Below are 14,689 nucleotides of genomic sequence, written 5' to 3'. Positions count from 1 at the left end.
TGTGTCCGGCTTTTCTCCCTCCCTCCCTCCCTCCCTCCCTCCCTCCCTCCCTCCCTCCCTCCCTCCCTCCCTCCCTCCCTCCCTCCCTCCCTCCCTCCCTCCCTCCCTCCCTCCCTCCCTCCCTCCCTTCCCTCCCTCTCTCCCTTCCTCCTCTCTTGTAGTCCACAAATCAGACGTTGATGTCGTCTTGCCAAATGAAACATCTGTACTTTTGTCTGTAATAGAAGCAAATTGGGTTCCATTAATTTCAATTTAGTCAATTCATGAACTGAATGGAAATTGTATTTTTTTTAAACGTCATTGAAAGTAAGAATTACTTTTTACATTTTAAAACTGAGTTTTGCTATGACAGCTTGTGGCATCGTGTCTTTCCTATCAGTGACGGCCTAAAGTAGTCTCTAGGCTGGAGGGGGTCATATAACGTGTTAGAGAGCCAGGAGACTTTGTCTGGAGGGCTTTGAAGCAGAGAGAGAGAGAAAGAGCTAGAGGGAGGAGAGGGAGAGAGTCCAGTACGGCTCCTCTGATTGTGTTTACTCCTCCCTGTCTCCTGCTCTAGGGCTGTAATAGATGACTTTCGTGTGTGTGTGTGTGTGTGTGTGTGTGTGTGTGTGTGTGTGTGTGCGTGCTTCTTTGTATTTCTCTTTGTATCTCTCTTTCTGTTTATCAATATACAGTATCCAGACCTATCTGCAATCTAAATGCTAGGCAGTAAACCCCAGAGATGGATGGAGAAAAGGAGGAGAGGAAGGAGGACGACATAGTCTGGAGTGTAGGCTCCACCGTCCTCATCATCACTCAACTGGCTGTTTGTTATTCTGTGCTGCTCTCTGGGCCTGTACCGGGAAAACCTGCACTGGGGCATTTATCACTTACACACGCAGATGTATACAGATAAGATACTACTGCACTGTTGGAGCTAGGAACACAAGCATTTCGCTTCACCCGCAATAACATCTGCTAAATATGTGTATGTGACCAATTCTATTTTATTTTATTTGATATATACACCATACATCCCCACACACTTCAAACACACATACAGGGTCTCAAATACTGTACACTCGCGCACCCAAACACATCTGTACACACATACAGTACACATGTAGTTCTCCCGGATGAATAGTCATATGCACAAACAAATAAGTACCCATGCAGACAGACCACCCCCATACTCATGTAGTCTGATGATTCTAACCAACATATTGTACATACACTAAAGTGAACCAACCTTGCTGTGGTCCAAAAGACAAATGAAGGTTGGAACAGAGGACCAGGTTACACAAACCTGGGGACTCTAAAGCAAATTGTCAGGTTTCAATTGATCAGGTGTGTGTGTGTGTGTGTGGTGTGTGTGTTGAGCAGGTTGAGAAGCACACAGTGTGCTAATCCATCCAGATCAAACACACCCTGGAGAAGGCTCTGCTTCCAGACAAACAGGAGCCTCTACTGTATGTCTTCTCCACACACACACACACACACACACACACACACACACACACACACACACACACACACACACACACACACACACACACACACACACAGCCTTCCATACTTAGTGCCAGCCGATCCCTCTCTCTTTCTGTTTCATTTCAGGGTGCCACATATAGGCTCCTTCCCCACTCATTTACATGAGGAAAAAGTCACTCTTAACCACAGAACTGGTATCAGATTACCCTACACCCCAATACTAACCTGGATCCTTAGGTGGGTGAAAATGTATCTGACTCTGTATCAGTGGTTAGGGGCAACTTCTTCCACTGTCTTACAGTGTCCTGGGAGGAGGGAGAAGAGGAGGGAAGAGAGAGAAGGAGGAAGATGAGGGAGAGGAGGAGGGAAAAAGGAGAGAAGGAGGAAGATGGAAGAGGAGAGCCATAGGCATTAGTGGGCTGCTATATTCTCTGCTGAAGCACAGCACTTAACCAATTAACTGGAACAATCAGTGGGCGAAAAGAAATGTATCTGAATCAGATAACCATGAAAAAGCAGACAGAGTGGCCCAGGAGAAGACCAGGCCACTGGAGGTCATCGCGTGTGTTTTTCTAGCTATGGGACAAATTATTCTGATATATCTATTTTCCAAACATATGGAAGAAAGTAAATATCAAGAAAGTGACAGATTTAAAACACACATTGAAATTATATGGTAAATACATAACTCAAATTGGTGTATCATTACTGTAATATTTCATTTTTTCGAAGCACAGTTATTTTTTTAACGTCACTTTTACCTTGTCCTATTCCGGTGGAGCTTTTCCAAATAATTCCATTTGTCAATAATTACTCTGAAAACGTTAAATTGATGGTAGATTTCACATCAGAGTGCACAAAATAAAGCAAACCATACATCTTCATGGCAAGTAAATGAATTTAACACTGTTATAGATCACCTTAATACATGTATATTTAATAGTAAAATAATGAATGTTCTAATTATAAATAATAGATTTGTAAACATATGTATTAGGCTAATTCATACGTTTAAAATTGGCACGTTGTAAGCCTATTGCATGCCCTGTGATGGTGGACTTGCGAATATACAGTGTGCCAATAGTTTTAGGCAGTGTTTTGTTTCACGCTTGTTCAAAACCTATTGATCATTTGATGAAGATGAAAACAGATCTTTCTTGTCTAATGAGGGCCTGTCTTTTGTTCTATTTTTTTGGTCTTTGGATGACAGCTGGTAGTCTACTCCAGGCGATAGACACATTCGTTTCCTTCTGACACTTGATTAGACATGTTTGACTAATGGGCCTTATTTTATATTTCTTAAGACTTCACTCACAGCTCGTTCTCCTGCTCTAAAAAGATTATTCTCGATAGCAGCCTTATTTTACAATTCTACCGCAACATTTAACCTAACTTCATTTGATTCTGATATTTTTATATTCATGACTGCCTTGGCCCTTATATTATACGTTATCTTCTTGCGCCACAGAATGTGAGTTCAGCGATATCAAAAGTTGTCATATTAACTGAAATTAGCCTAGAGATCTGAAAGTCATATTTATTGCATGCTCATTTCGTGGTCAATGCACTGCACTGCTGTAAATGCCTTAGCCTATATTTAAGGGCATTGTTTGATTATTCATATCTGGATATTTGAATCATCATTGTCGTCCAGCGTAGGCCATATGCCTATTGAACTCCATCATATCAATAAGCACCTTTGTTAGACCTGACTCTCTAGGCTAATGACAATTTCACTTCACCCATACACGTTTACAATAAAGACTCGTACGACAATGAATGTGCAATAAACTCTTTACTGCAGACGACGCTGAATTGTGTCAAATCTCCAAGCATATGGCCTCGAGTCGAGATACATAACCAAAACCCAATTTAGCGCCACCTGCCGTTTTGTGGGCGAAATATTCCCCTGTCATTTTTATTTTAGGCTCACCAATAATGAACCACATTTTTAACACGAGATATGTGGAACTCGTCCATAAACCACATCACTGATTTAAGATTAGTGAATGCCTGTATCCCAGCCCTTGAAACACAATCCAAACTTTTTTCCAGACCCATTATTATCAAAGTTGCTGTGTAACTATGACACTCTCCAAAACATTATTTACCCCGCGGATTCATTACAAGCCATAAATATTTCAAACTCGTCGGGTTCTTAGAGATCTGGTATGTCAATTAATCAAGAATCTCGGGGCACTCCCAAGTCCTTCTTTTTGATATCCCGTAATTATCGCTTCGACGTGACTGAGATGTATATTTTCCGTCAAACGACACATGCCCGGAACACTTTCCTCGTTGATTGACGAGGCCATAAATAGACATCTTCATGAATTACAGTAAGCCACTACTGTCTGTTTGTTCAACCAATTGCACGTGAAATGGTCTAACTTCGTGAATAAGCGCAAGAGAGACTGCTTCGGAATTTCCGACAAATCCCAGTGAACGGAAAGGCCTATATATAGGTTAATTTATGTGCGGTTTGCATTACTCATGTCTGGGTGTGATCTTTTTTTTATATCAATTTGGAGGTATCATTGGTGAAGTTTATGACCGTTCGTTATTGTTAAAGTAGTTCAATATGGGCCTTATAGGAACGATGTTATGATACAGCATGTGTGATATTTATGCCTATAGGCCTATGGTATTATTTATATTTTCAAATATATAAATATATTCTTAATTCACACACACACAAGCCTACACACGGATGTTTTTTCTTATTGATGATCGTAATATATTTGTTTAGGCCTAGATAATATTAGGCTACAATTCCTCACATCCAATTGTTATTTGAATATGATAATTATTTATTTTGAACAATCGCTCCATTTTGGGGGTGGAGTAAACTACTTTAGGATAAAGTTTACAAAGGAACCTTGAGTGCCACCTAGCTGCTGCTTGATTGATTTCACCCTCCGCTTGTTTTAATTTAGGAATGATTGTAACATCAATGAGTGACCTCAAAATTATAAAAAAGATACAAATGAAATCATATTATTTGGGTGTTTACGTGTGAAAGACATTAGTTCTCAGACAAAAGCCCAAAATGCCCTTCTCCCTCCGTATGGCAAAAATGATTCTCAGACCTCAATTCAATTATGATATGCTTTTTGAGTGATTGATTTTTAGCTGATAATGCATAACGTATTAGATGATAATTTCTTAATATTCACATTAGCTAGTTGTTAATCATATCTCCAATATTTTGCATACTCCCTTTTCCCTAAAATGTGTATTTTTTTTAATGTGAGACCGTAGCCTATAGACCTAAGTTATGCCTGACAAATGCAAATAGTTGCAACATAGTAATTAAACGAATGTAACGCAATTATTGCAGAGCAAACTGCCAATGTCACACTTAAATTGTTCTTTGAGAAAATTACTCCCGTAATGATTTTTTTTGTTTTCGTCAGTAATAACAAATCATTCAAAATGTTCATTTGAAAATTGATTCGTGAAAATAAACCTCTTTATTGCGTGACTGAAGTTGATTCAAAGTTAAGTGAATAAAACTGACGCAGTAATCGTACAATTACAGACGTTAATATTACACTTTTACACAATCTAGGTTGGGATTCGTTGTTGATATTGATACTGTACATTTGTGATCATCTTCACACACTTTTATGCTGTCTTTGAATTCTCATGCAAGCACGAACCCCTAAATTGTCATAAATGCAAATAACCTATACCCTTTGATCATTACTACTGGGACATATATGCATATAGAAAACAATGAGAATTATTAGAGATTGAAATGCTATTTCTGGTGATCGTATTATAGACGGGCATGAATTATATTGTGTCAGGTGCGTGTTTAATATTAATAACTTAATTTAGACAAAATCACAATTGAGCTTTAGGAGCACTTCCGGTGAACGACAGTTTGCTTCATTTTTCGATTAATGAATATAGTCCTACATTGAAATGGGAAACAAGCCTAACGATTTATTGGGCTTTATTATGTAAATGTGGGATTTTAATAAAACTTGGTCGTGTAAAATAATTAGGCTTTACAAGCCAATGTCAGCTACAGTACCTTACAGGTTTACTGCTTCTAGGCGTATTGTAGCTCCGTAAATGACAACCATTCGATTTTTCAAGCAAGAATTTCGGGAGGGATAGGCATAGGCTACATTGACACAAACTTTAGCCAATCATTGGTCACATGATAAATGCTATTCCTTATTCATTACTAAATCTATGCTATAGACCTCATAATATCGAAATGTTCACAATTATTATAATAAAGAAAATACCTGGGGGGGAAACACTTGCGAAAGTGTCTGTCTGTATTGTGCGAGTCGCTGAATGACTGCGTGTGGAGGCTCATGGCATCCCAGTAACAGGCGCTTTAGGACAGACAGCGACAGCAAAGCCACACCGCTACTCACTCTTCCCGCCGTGGGCAGTCAGTAAGTAGCTCGTGCCCAATGTTGTCTCTTGCCAAGGCGCTGGTTAGAGGTCGCGCGTGACCTCTTGGTTACCTCAGCTGAAAACGAGTAGGCTAAGCGAAAGTCATGCCCTGATTTCTCAGGTCGAGATTCCAGGGGTCATATTTCGGTAAAAAGTTAAGTGCTTTTGTTTGGTAAGTCGTTTTTTTGTGTGTCTTTAGAATTTGGCAAACTATACGCCACAGTATAAGATGTGATCAAGCAAAATTGTCAAGCAGAGAGGGTTTTAATTGCGACAGCTTAGGTGGTTATTTTAGGTTATTTTGGTATTTAGTCTTTGCATAGGCCTAACGTTATATGTGTCATAATATAGCCTATATTCATTTTTGGAGAATCTTAAAATATTAGAAATGTGCTTGTTTTTCGTTACTAAACAAACAGGCCCATTATCCTGGCCACAAAAACATTTCTGTATTTTAATTTGTCACATTCATTTCAGCCGTTTTTTTTTAATAGATGTGAATCTTTTTTGTTTTGTTCAGCAAATAATAAGCACAAAAAAAGTGTCTTGTGTATCATTCATTTTTTTTATTGTTGTAATTTCAATTTCAGTTTTACTGCTGTGTCCACTGCTCCAGTCTTGTTGAAGTTCAAATAAGAGACCTTGCCAAAGTAGTTTTTTAACTACGTTGTTGAACTTAAAACAAGTAATATCCACAGTGTTTAAATTCTAAATGTCAAAATGTAATGGTTGATTATGGCTCCAAACCAACATTCCAGTTGTTATTAGGCTATATGAAAACAAGATATACATTTGAAAGAAAAATAAACAAAAATGTAATTCGGATTCGATTAGCCTACATGGTTAAATGAGAAACAAAATAATAAAGTCATGCTTTTACTTACATTTCAGTGCAATCATCCATCCTTTGGCAATATGAATTGCTACAATGGAATAACCTTAATATTGATGAACATTTTGAGTTTAAAGTCCAAAACAGAGGTGTTCAATAAGAAGCAACGCTTGTTGCATTTTTAAAAAAAAACACAAGTTATAGACAAGTATGGACCCATGGGCCTGACCAGGCTTGCATTTATCTTATAGCAGCGGCTGTGATAAGAGCAAAATGTAGAATTGATGTTGATGGTACAATTAGTTTGAGTCTTCTTTTCCTCTCCATCAACATTACATGGAGAATAAACTAGACCCATAAGATTGCCAGTAGTGCTTATTCAGACTGAGATAAAAGCAAGATTTAATCAAGCATTATGACTTTTGTCAGTTATAGAAAATTTGTTGTAAAAAAATCTCTGGGGTTTACTGAATCAAGACAAGAATAAGTAGAAATTCAGATATTTGTCTTCATGCTTACTTTTATAAGTTAATGCAATGTTTTATATTGAATATTAAAAGACTTAGCTAAGAATACATGTTATTGTAAACGGCCAGAAAAAGCCCCCACAATGTTTCAGAGAGGAAATGAGAACAGGCAGCCACCTAATTTACTTCAGGTAATTTCACCCTCATACATTTTTAACATTTGTATGGGAATATCTGAGTGATACTAAAATTGCCTTGCACTTATTATGTACTGTACTGGTTCTCTCTTGTTCTAGTTTCAGAAAGCCTATGGTGCTGGACTAGACTACTATGTGTTATGACTGAGCACACCAGCTGTACTGCACTACTTGTTGACCCATTATATACTGTCGGTACTCCTACGGGTACTCCTCTATAGTATCCACTTTAGTGCTGTACTTGAATCTGTTCAATGTTGAGTTTTACAGGCATGCATAGGTCAAAGGTTGCTAATAGGGGAGCTTTATAGTTATATGCTTACTTACTTCATTGTTTATTGGGCATGTTCATTTCACAGTTGTCTTTAAAAAATGGTTTAAGAAAAAAAATCTCTCTCTTTCTCTCTCTCTCTCGCTCTCTCTCTCTGTATAATAGTGTGTGTGTGTGTGTGTGTGTGTGCGTGCGTGCGTGTGTGTGTGTGTTCGTGCATGTGAAAATGAATCCAAATCCTTTTGGACCAAAACCAGCTCTGACAGGGTTCCTCAAAATCCATGAAATTGAAACCAATAAAATACATCTCTCACAACATGTACAACCACTCACTTTCCCATGCAATATCATTTTAAAGAGGCTCTTTGATTTTTAGGGTGGGCCATGATTGCAGTCATCTTGTCTCTTTAACAGCACTCCATACACACCAACACTAATCTGAGAAAAAGGAGAGAGAAAAAAGGAGCAAGCGCCACATTTCCAATATAACAAAATAAAACAGAGAGGTAAGAGAGAGGGAAAGAGAGGAAGAGACAAGATGGGGAGATAGAGAGATGGATAGTACGAGACAGAGGGGGAGCGATAGTGAGAGAGAAAAAAAGAGACAGCGATGAGATCCAGATTTCCCCCGTTCCTGCTCTGGCACACTCCCACCTGAGAGCTGGTGATTTGAGCTTAATTAGCCGCCAATGATGGAAAGGTCAACATCTGTGCAGTCTGGGCCAGGGACAGGGTGAGTTACTGCCTCGCCAAGAACCTCGACATCTTGCCACTTTACGGTCGTGCGCACACCGACATTTACAAGCTTTTGTTTCTGAGCCCTCGCCATCGTTCTGTTGACGCCATGAAATGCATGAATCTTCACGTTTTTTTCTCTTTTCCCCCACTTTTTTAAATTTTTATTTCTGTTGTAGCTTATACAGTATATTTCACCACTTTCTAATCAGGTGTTGGTTTGGATCCTGTCCTTGGGAGAAGTGGGGGCTTCTATGAGATTTATCCTTTTCTTGCATTTCTCATCTCTTTCCACAATAAGTATGGGAGTACAGTCACAGTGGTAACAGGAAGAAAGTGTGTTTTTGGGGGAGAGTGTAAGACTGGAAGTGTAGCCGAATGAGTGCTTTTGTTGAAGGCCAGCAATTCCAGAACTGAAGGGGCCTTCAATGGATCCACTGTAAGATATGAGTAAACCTAGTAAACCTGAGACTCTCACTCCTCACAGCCCCCCAACACACACATGCCCCCCCAACATCTCTCTTTCTCAACCTCTTTTTTTTCTCTCACACACACACCAATGCTCCTCCTTCTTACACATCATCCCTAAACTCCTTCACAATGGCATTCAGTCAGTCAGAATTGATTCACCTATAGTAACATCCACCTCACCCAGAGCAGACGAATGCAATAACAAAATCTCTGCAGGTCCCTCTCTCTGCCTCTCTCTCTCTGCTCAGATGGGTGCCCCGCTTTGAGCCAAGTCAAACACAAACACACGGCTGCCATAGCTCACAGCTCGCACTTACTGTGCCCCCAGAACACATACACACATGCTCGCACATACACGTGATGATGTGATTTATTTTTTATATTTGCATAGTGTCACATTTTTTTATTTATTTTTTATTTAACTAGGCAAGTCTGTTAAGAACAAATTATTATTTGCAATGACGGCCTACCCCAGCCAAATCCTAACGATGCTGGGCCAATTGTACGTCGCCCTATGGGACTCCCAATCACAGCCGGATGTGATACAGCCCAGGATCGAACCAGGGTCTGTAGTGATGCCTCTAGCACTGAGATGCCACCAAGAGTCAAGTTGGTATTATGCTATTAAGTAACTGTGTGCTAGTTTTTACTGTGTGAATCTGAATGTGTCTCTGTGTTTGAGACTGACACGTGTCTACAGTTTGAGTATCTATGTATGTGTGACTGTATGGAGAAAGAGAGTGTGAGATCATGTTTGTGTCTGAGAGGGTTTGGTCCACTAATTATGGCTGTGGTTCTCCAGCTAGCACTCAAATAAGTTTCCACTTGTGTCATTATACCGTCCCTCTGCCAGGTTTTCTCTGTAAAAATGACTCGTAATTTAGTCTTGAGGTAGATTTTGTGTGTTTATTTTGCTCTGGAAAACTGACATTTTTCCACTTGAGTAATTTAACAGTGCCTTGCTATTTACAAAGACTTGCTTTTTAAACCTTGAAGGAGTAAAATAGGACGCCTTCAGAAAAATCATGTGATTTATTACTATGCATTAAATGTGGTCTCTCCCATTAGATCGATCTCAATTTACGGTGTTAATCTCCTGTGAGTCAATGTATCCTAACATAGATGTTAGCACAGCATTTAAAATCTAAACATAGGATTACAGTAGTCAGAATATGGAACAGTACAGTGAAATAGGAAGGTTATAAATCGCAGGCAGTATAACACTGAACTACTCTTGGCTTCCCATCACACACATCCACACAACACACCCTTAAAATAGTGTGTTGTAAATACTGTAAAACACAGATATGAAGGATAGGAAACCTGAAGAAAATGTCCCAAAAAGGAAACATCCCTAGAAGACAAACATGTTTTCATTTCAGAGTCATGAATGATGCTCTTTAGTGAATGTAGTACAGCGGTATCTACATATCTGTCATCTTGTAAAATCATAAATTCTTGAATTTCCTATAAAGGGTATCCCACAGCATAGGGGCAATTGGAAGTACATGTACTGTAACATAAAATGGATGCCACATTGTGTATTTACAGTGTACTCGAATATGCTGTATCCAGAGGGAAGACCAGTTCTCAGCTTTTGATTGCAGATGGTGTCCCACCAACAAGAGACACGGTATATGTATAGCTACTGCGTTATTATGGCTGTTATTTTTATATAACAACAGTTTAGATGGCAGAGAATGATATCATTTACTGCCAGCTGTGTGCTGGGAGTGGACAGTTAGGTCAGGTGCAGGGGTGGGTCGGAGAATCGCAGGCTCAGGAGTTGCGTGACTTTGGGGAATATGAGGACATCGTGCATGAACAGAATGATGAAAGAGTGTGTGTGTGTGTGGCACCTGCCCAGGATTCTGGCATCAGGCCGAGGAGGGGAGGGGGCAGGGCGAGGTTGTGTCCTCTCACTCCACCAGAGGGGCAATCTCGTGAAAAGTGGTGAAGGTTGTTGGCAGCCCCCTTCTCCCCCGTCCCCATCAATGTCTATGAAGCATCAGGACACCTCTGGGCGGGACAGATTTACACCCAGATTTACACCCTTTAGGGGGACAGATTTACACCCTTCCCTTCAAAGCACACTCTCGCCAAAGGGGCCCTGTGTTTTTGTTCCTCATTCCACATGGGCATCCTTTGGAAGACAGGAAACAAAGTCACAGAAGCGCAGCAGCGCCGCAGCTGCCAAGCGACACCTTTATCTCCCTCCTGAGCAAAATGAGCGAAAAGACATTCTAAAAGGAAAAACGCTGAAGCTGTGCTTTCTTCCCTCCTCTTCTCCTTCTTTCCATTTGAACCTTTTTGTGCTTTGACAGTAGCCCAGCAGGACAGCGAGCGAGCAAAAGAGCTAACTGACCAGATTGAGAGGAATTTACGAGCAAACAGATCCCAGGAAAGAAGAGGACATGGGGATGGAGAGTGGAGTAGAGTAGAGTGGAGTGAGTGAGGGGTGAGTAGGGGGAGGGTGGTTGAGGGGTTGATGGCGAGCAGAGCAGTTGGCGGTTGGACGTTGTTTACGACACCCTGTTTTTGAGCTCAGCCGGAGGAGCAGGCCCCAGTCGTGTGTTTACCATGGATACGCTGGGCTGAGTTTTATAGCAGGGAACACAGCAGGAGGTAACATGGGGTGGAGGGGAAGGATATGGAGGCTGGAGTGGAGAGAGGAACCCCCCCCAATCCTCCCGTCTCCTTCCCCCCTAACCAGCAGGGGACTGTGGCCTTTCAATTTCCACCTATTGGATTGGATGGTGGGTAGCGGGGAAAGGGGGGAGGAGTTCACAGAGGAAGTGGAGCTTCTGACCTTTGACCTCTCATGGGGTCGTCTATGCTCTGGAGGGGGTACTGTGCTGCAACTCTGTCACACCAGAGATACAGCAGGTAAATATTCACTGACAGAAAAACACACCTGTGAAGGGAGGGTTATTGAACTTTCTCCATCTGTCCATTTGTTTTGGCCTTCCAGCCTTTAGTGCATTTATGGTTTTTCACAGCTATTTTGTTCTGTAAAACGTTTTTAAACTTATTTTTTCCTCTCTTTTCTATGGTACCTTCCAGCCTCTTCCCTGTCTCTCCCCATATCTCCCTTTATATATTTTCCCTCTTTTCAATATCCTCCTTTACTCCCCCCCCCCAAGGAGTCGCTTGTTCTTAAATCTCTTTTTTTGTTGTTGATTCAGCTGAGAGGAGCTCTGTGTCATCTGGCCCATCTTATAGATGCGGGGCGGCTGTGCTCTACTGTGCCACAGTGATTGTGTGCGTAGTTACACATGTGAATGGGCTGCTGTAAATCCACCCAGGAGATTTAGGGAGCTCCAGACAGTTCCTAGTGCTGTCTGAGGGGAGCCTTTTCTCTTCAGCGCAGCGCAATGACAGGCTGTAAATTCCTCCCCGGCTGGACCCTGGATCAAAGGAATGATGGCTTCCCTCCCTCCCAGAGAACTGGCTGGGCTGCCTGGTTCTATATCTTTCTCTCTCTCCCTCTCTGGCTATTTCTCTCATAGTTTTTCACACACACATCTCAGAGAAAGTTTTTATCCCGTTTAGATTTTTTTTTTGTCAATGCAATGCCTGCACATGACATGCACTGTATAACATGCTAGTATAAAGATATAAGAAAATTGTTTGGAATTATGTTGGAGAAAATAAATTATAGGGTCAAAAAATACAATTGATTGAAACACCTGTGTTAAAATGTGAATACAGTGAGGATGCAGACTTTAAAAAAAAAACAGTTACTAACAAGAAAGAGACAAAATAACACCTCCATGTAATCACAGGTAATAATAATCACATTATGCTGTAGAAGAGCATTAGAGACAGCTTTAGCCTCCACTGTAGCTGTATATTGCTCTCTGCGGTGTGATGCTCTCTACGACGCTCTCTCTCTCTCTCTCTCTCTCTCTCTCTCTCTCTCTCTCTCTCTCTCTCTCTCTCTCTCTCTCTCATAGTCTGCTATTGCCCCTTGCCACTTTCTTTTACACTCCATTGCACAGTGTGACTATATAATCAAACTAACTACATAATATTGCTATGTCAATCACACTCTCGCTTACATTACAGGAGTCACTTGAATCTTAATAGCTCACTCTATGTTTGCGTCTCAAATTGCACCCTTTCCCCTAAATAGTGCACTATAGCTCCAGCTCTGTGGAACTCTATAGCTTTGTGTATTAGTTAGCACTCTATAGTTCCTTACTGTATCAGTCTGAGGTTGGTTAATTTAAACCAACACACCAACTTCTCTCTCTCTGAACTCTGAACTTGGCTTCCTCATGAATTAAATTCTGCTTCCTGCAGCCCCAAATGACCCTGAGTCGTACGCACGCACTCATTTTTCAAATGTGGTCGTATGAGCAGGAAGTACCCTGAAAGAGAATACTTCTCTCCTATACGTTTTCAATTATTACAGCATGTATTGTCTCTTTTAGCTAAAGATGTACATCCATTGAAGCTGGTTACTTTGTAACACTGTCATGAAACGTGTTCCTATGCTGAGTGTAGTGTTTTGCCTAGCTGGCATCATGGCGCTAGAAATACAGTAACAGAGCAGAGAGCCCTATAGTATTAGGATGTAGCCCTACTCTCTGCCTTCAGTTAGCCCTCGGGCCATGTGCCCTCCACTAGGTTTGGCCATCCCTCTTCCTCCATTAAAACGCAATCAACTTACAGGGAAGACTGGGAGGGATGGATGGAGTAGTGGGAGGGATGGAGAGGCAGGAGTAGGGATCGATCGGCCCTCTGTTTCTCTTGCAAACCAATACATCTATATTTGTTCATTGCTTTAACCCCACCTCCCTCTCTTTTTGCAAATTTTCTCATTCTCCCTCTTTTTTTATCCATACCCATCTTTATGGGTTTTCTTCTGTGCTCCCTCTAACTGTATCTACCTCCCCTCCTTTACTCTCTTTTCGCTATACACCCCCTCCTTTTTCTCTCCCTCTAACACTCTCCATCATTGTATCTCTCTCTCCCTTACTCCTCTGTCTCTTTCTCTCTGTGCTGTGTGTGTGTGTGCTTGTGTGTGTATGTGTGACAGTAGCCTCCCCATTGCTGTAATGAGGAGAAATGTGTCAGTGTAGCAGGTTTGGGGGGTGTAAGAGGGAGGAAGGGAGGGAGGGAGGGAAGAGAGAGGTGTAGTGTGCAGGCCGGGGGCCCCATCAGGCGGATCTTATGTCCCCTAATGAGCAGCAGCGGCGGCGGCAGCCATGGCAGCCACACTCACTCTCTGTCTCCCACAGCTCAGCCCCCTCCCCTCCTCCTCGGCCCCTGGGGGCCCCCGCTGCCTTCTGTTTCACCTCACCACCAGGGTTCACAGAGAGGTCAGAGCCCAGACACACTTCCTGTTGAAAAGGAGAGAGAAAGCCCTCTCTCTATCTCTCGCTCTCTCCGCATCCTCCCTTTTGTAAATGTGTGTGAGAGAGAGAGTGAGAGAGAGGACCTCGTACAGGGGAGAGGGAGTGCAAGATGAAGAAGTAGACAAAGGGAAACAGAGTTCTTGGAGAAGAGGGTGGAGGGACTAGAGTCTCTGCTCTAGCTATGCACCACAATAAATCATAACGTCCCTGTACACTTAGCCACAGCCTCACACTCACACACTTGCCCCTTACTTCTGACCTGCCCAGCACACACACTCCTCATCTCGCATGGCTCCAGCCCTCGGCCACTGCGATATGAGCTGCTACAGTGACTGATTCCCACCACTGTCTGGCAGCTTCTGGTTTAACCTGCCTCTGACAAACAGACGCAAGGTGCTGGCTGATGCTTCGTGAAACTAACCCTAACTCTGTTGTTTTGACTCCTCTGTGACAGAGACACACAG

The sequence above is a fragment of the Oncorhynchus tshawytscha genome, linkage group LG09, assembly GCF_018296145.1.
Source record: "Oncorhynchus tshawytscha isolate Ot180627B linkage group LG09, Otsh_v2.0, whole genome shotgun sequence".
NCBI classification, from domain to species: domain Eukaryota; kingdom Metazoa; phylum Chordata; class Actinopteri; order Salmoniformes; family Salmonidae; genus Oncorhynchus; species Oncorhynchus tshawytscha.
Note: the sequence above shows the minus strand (reverse complement) of the source record.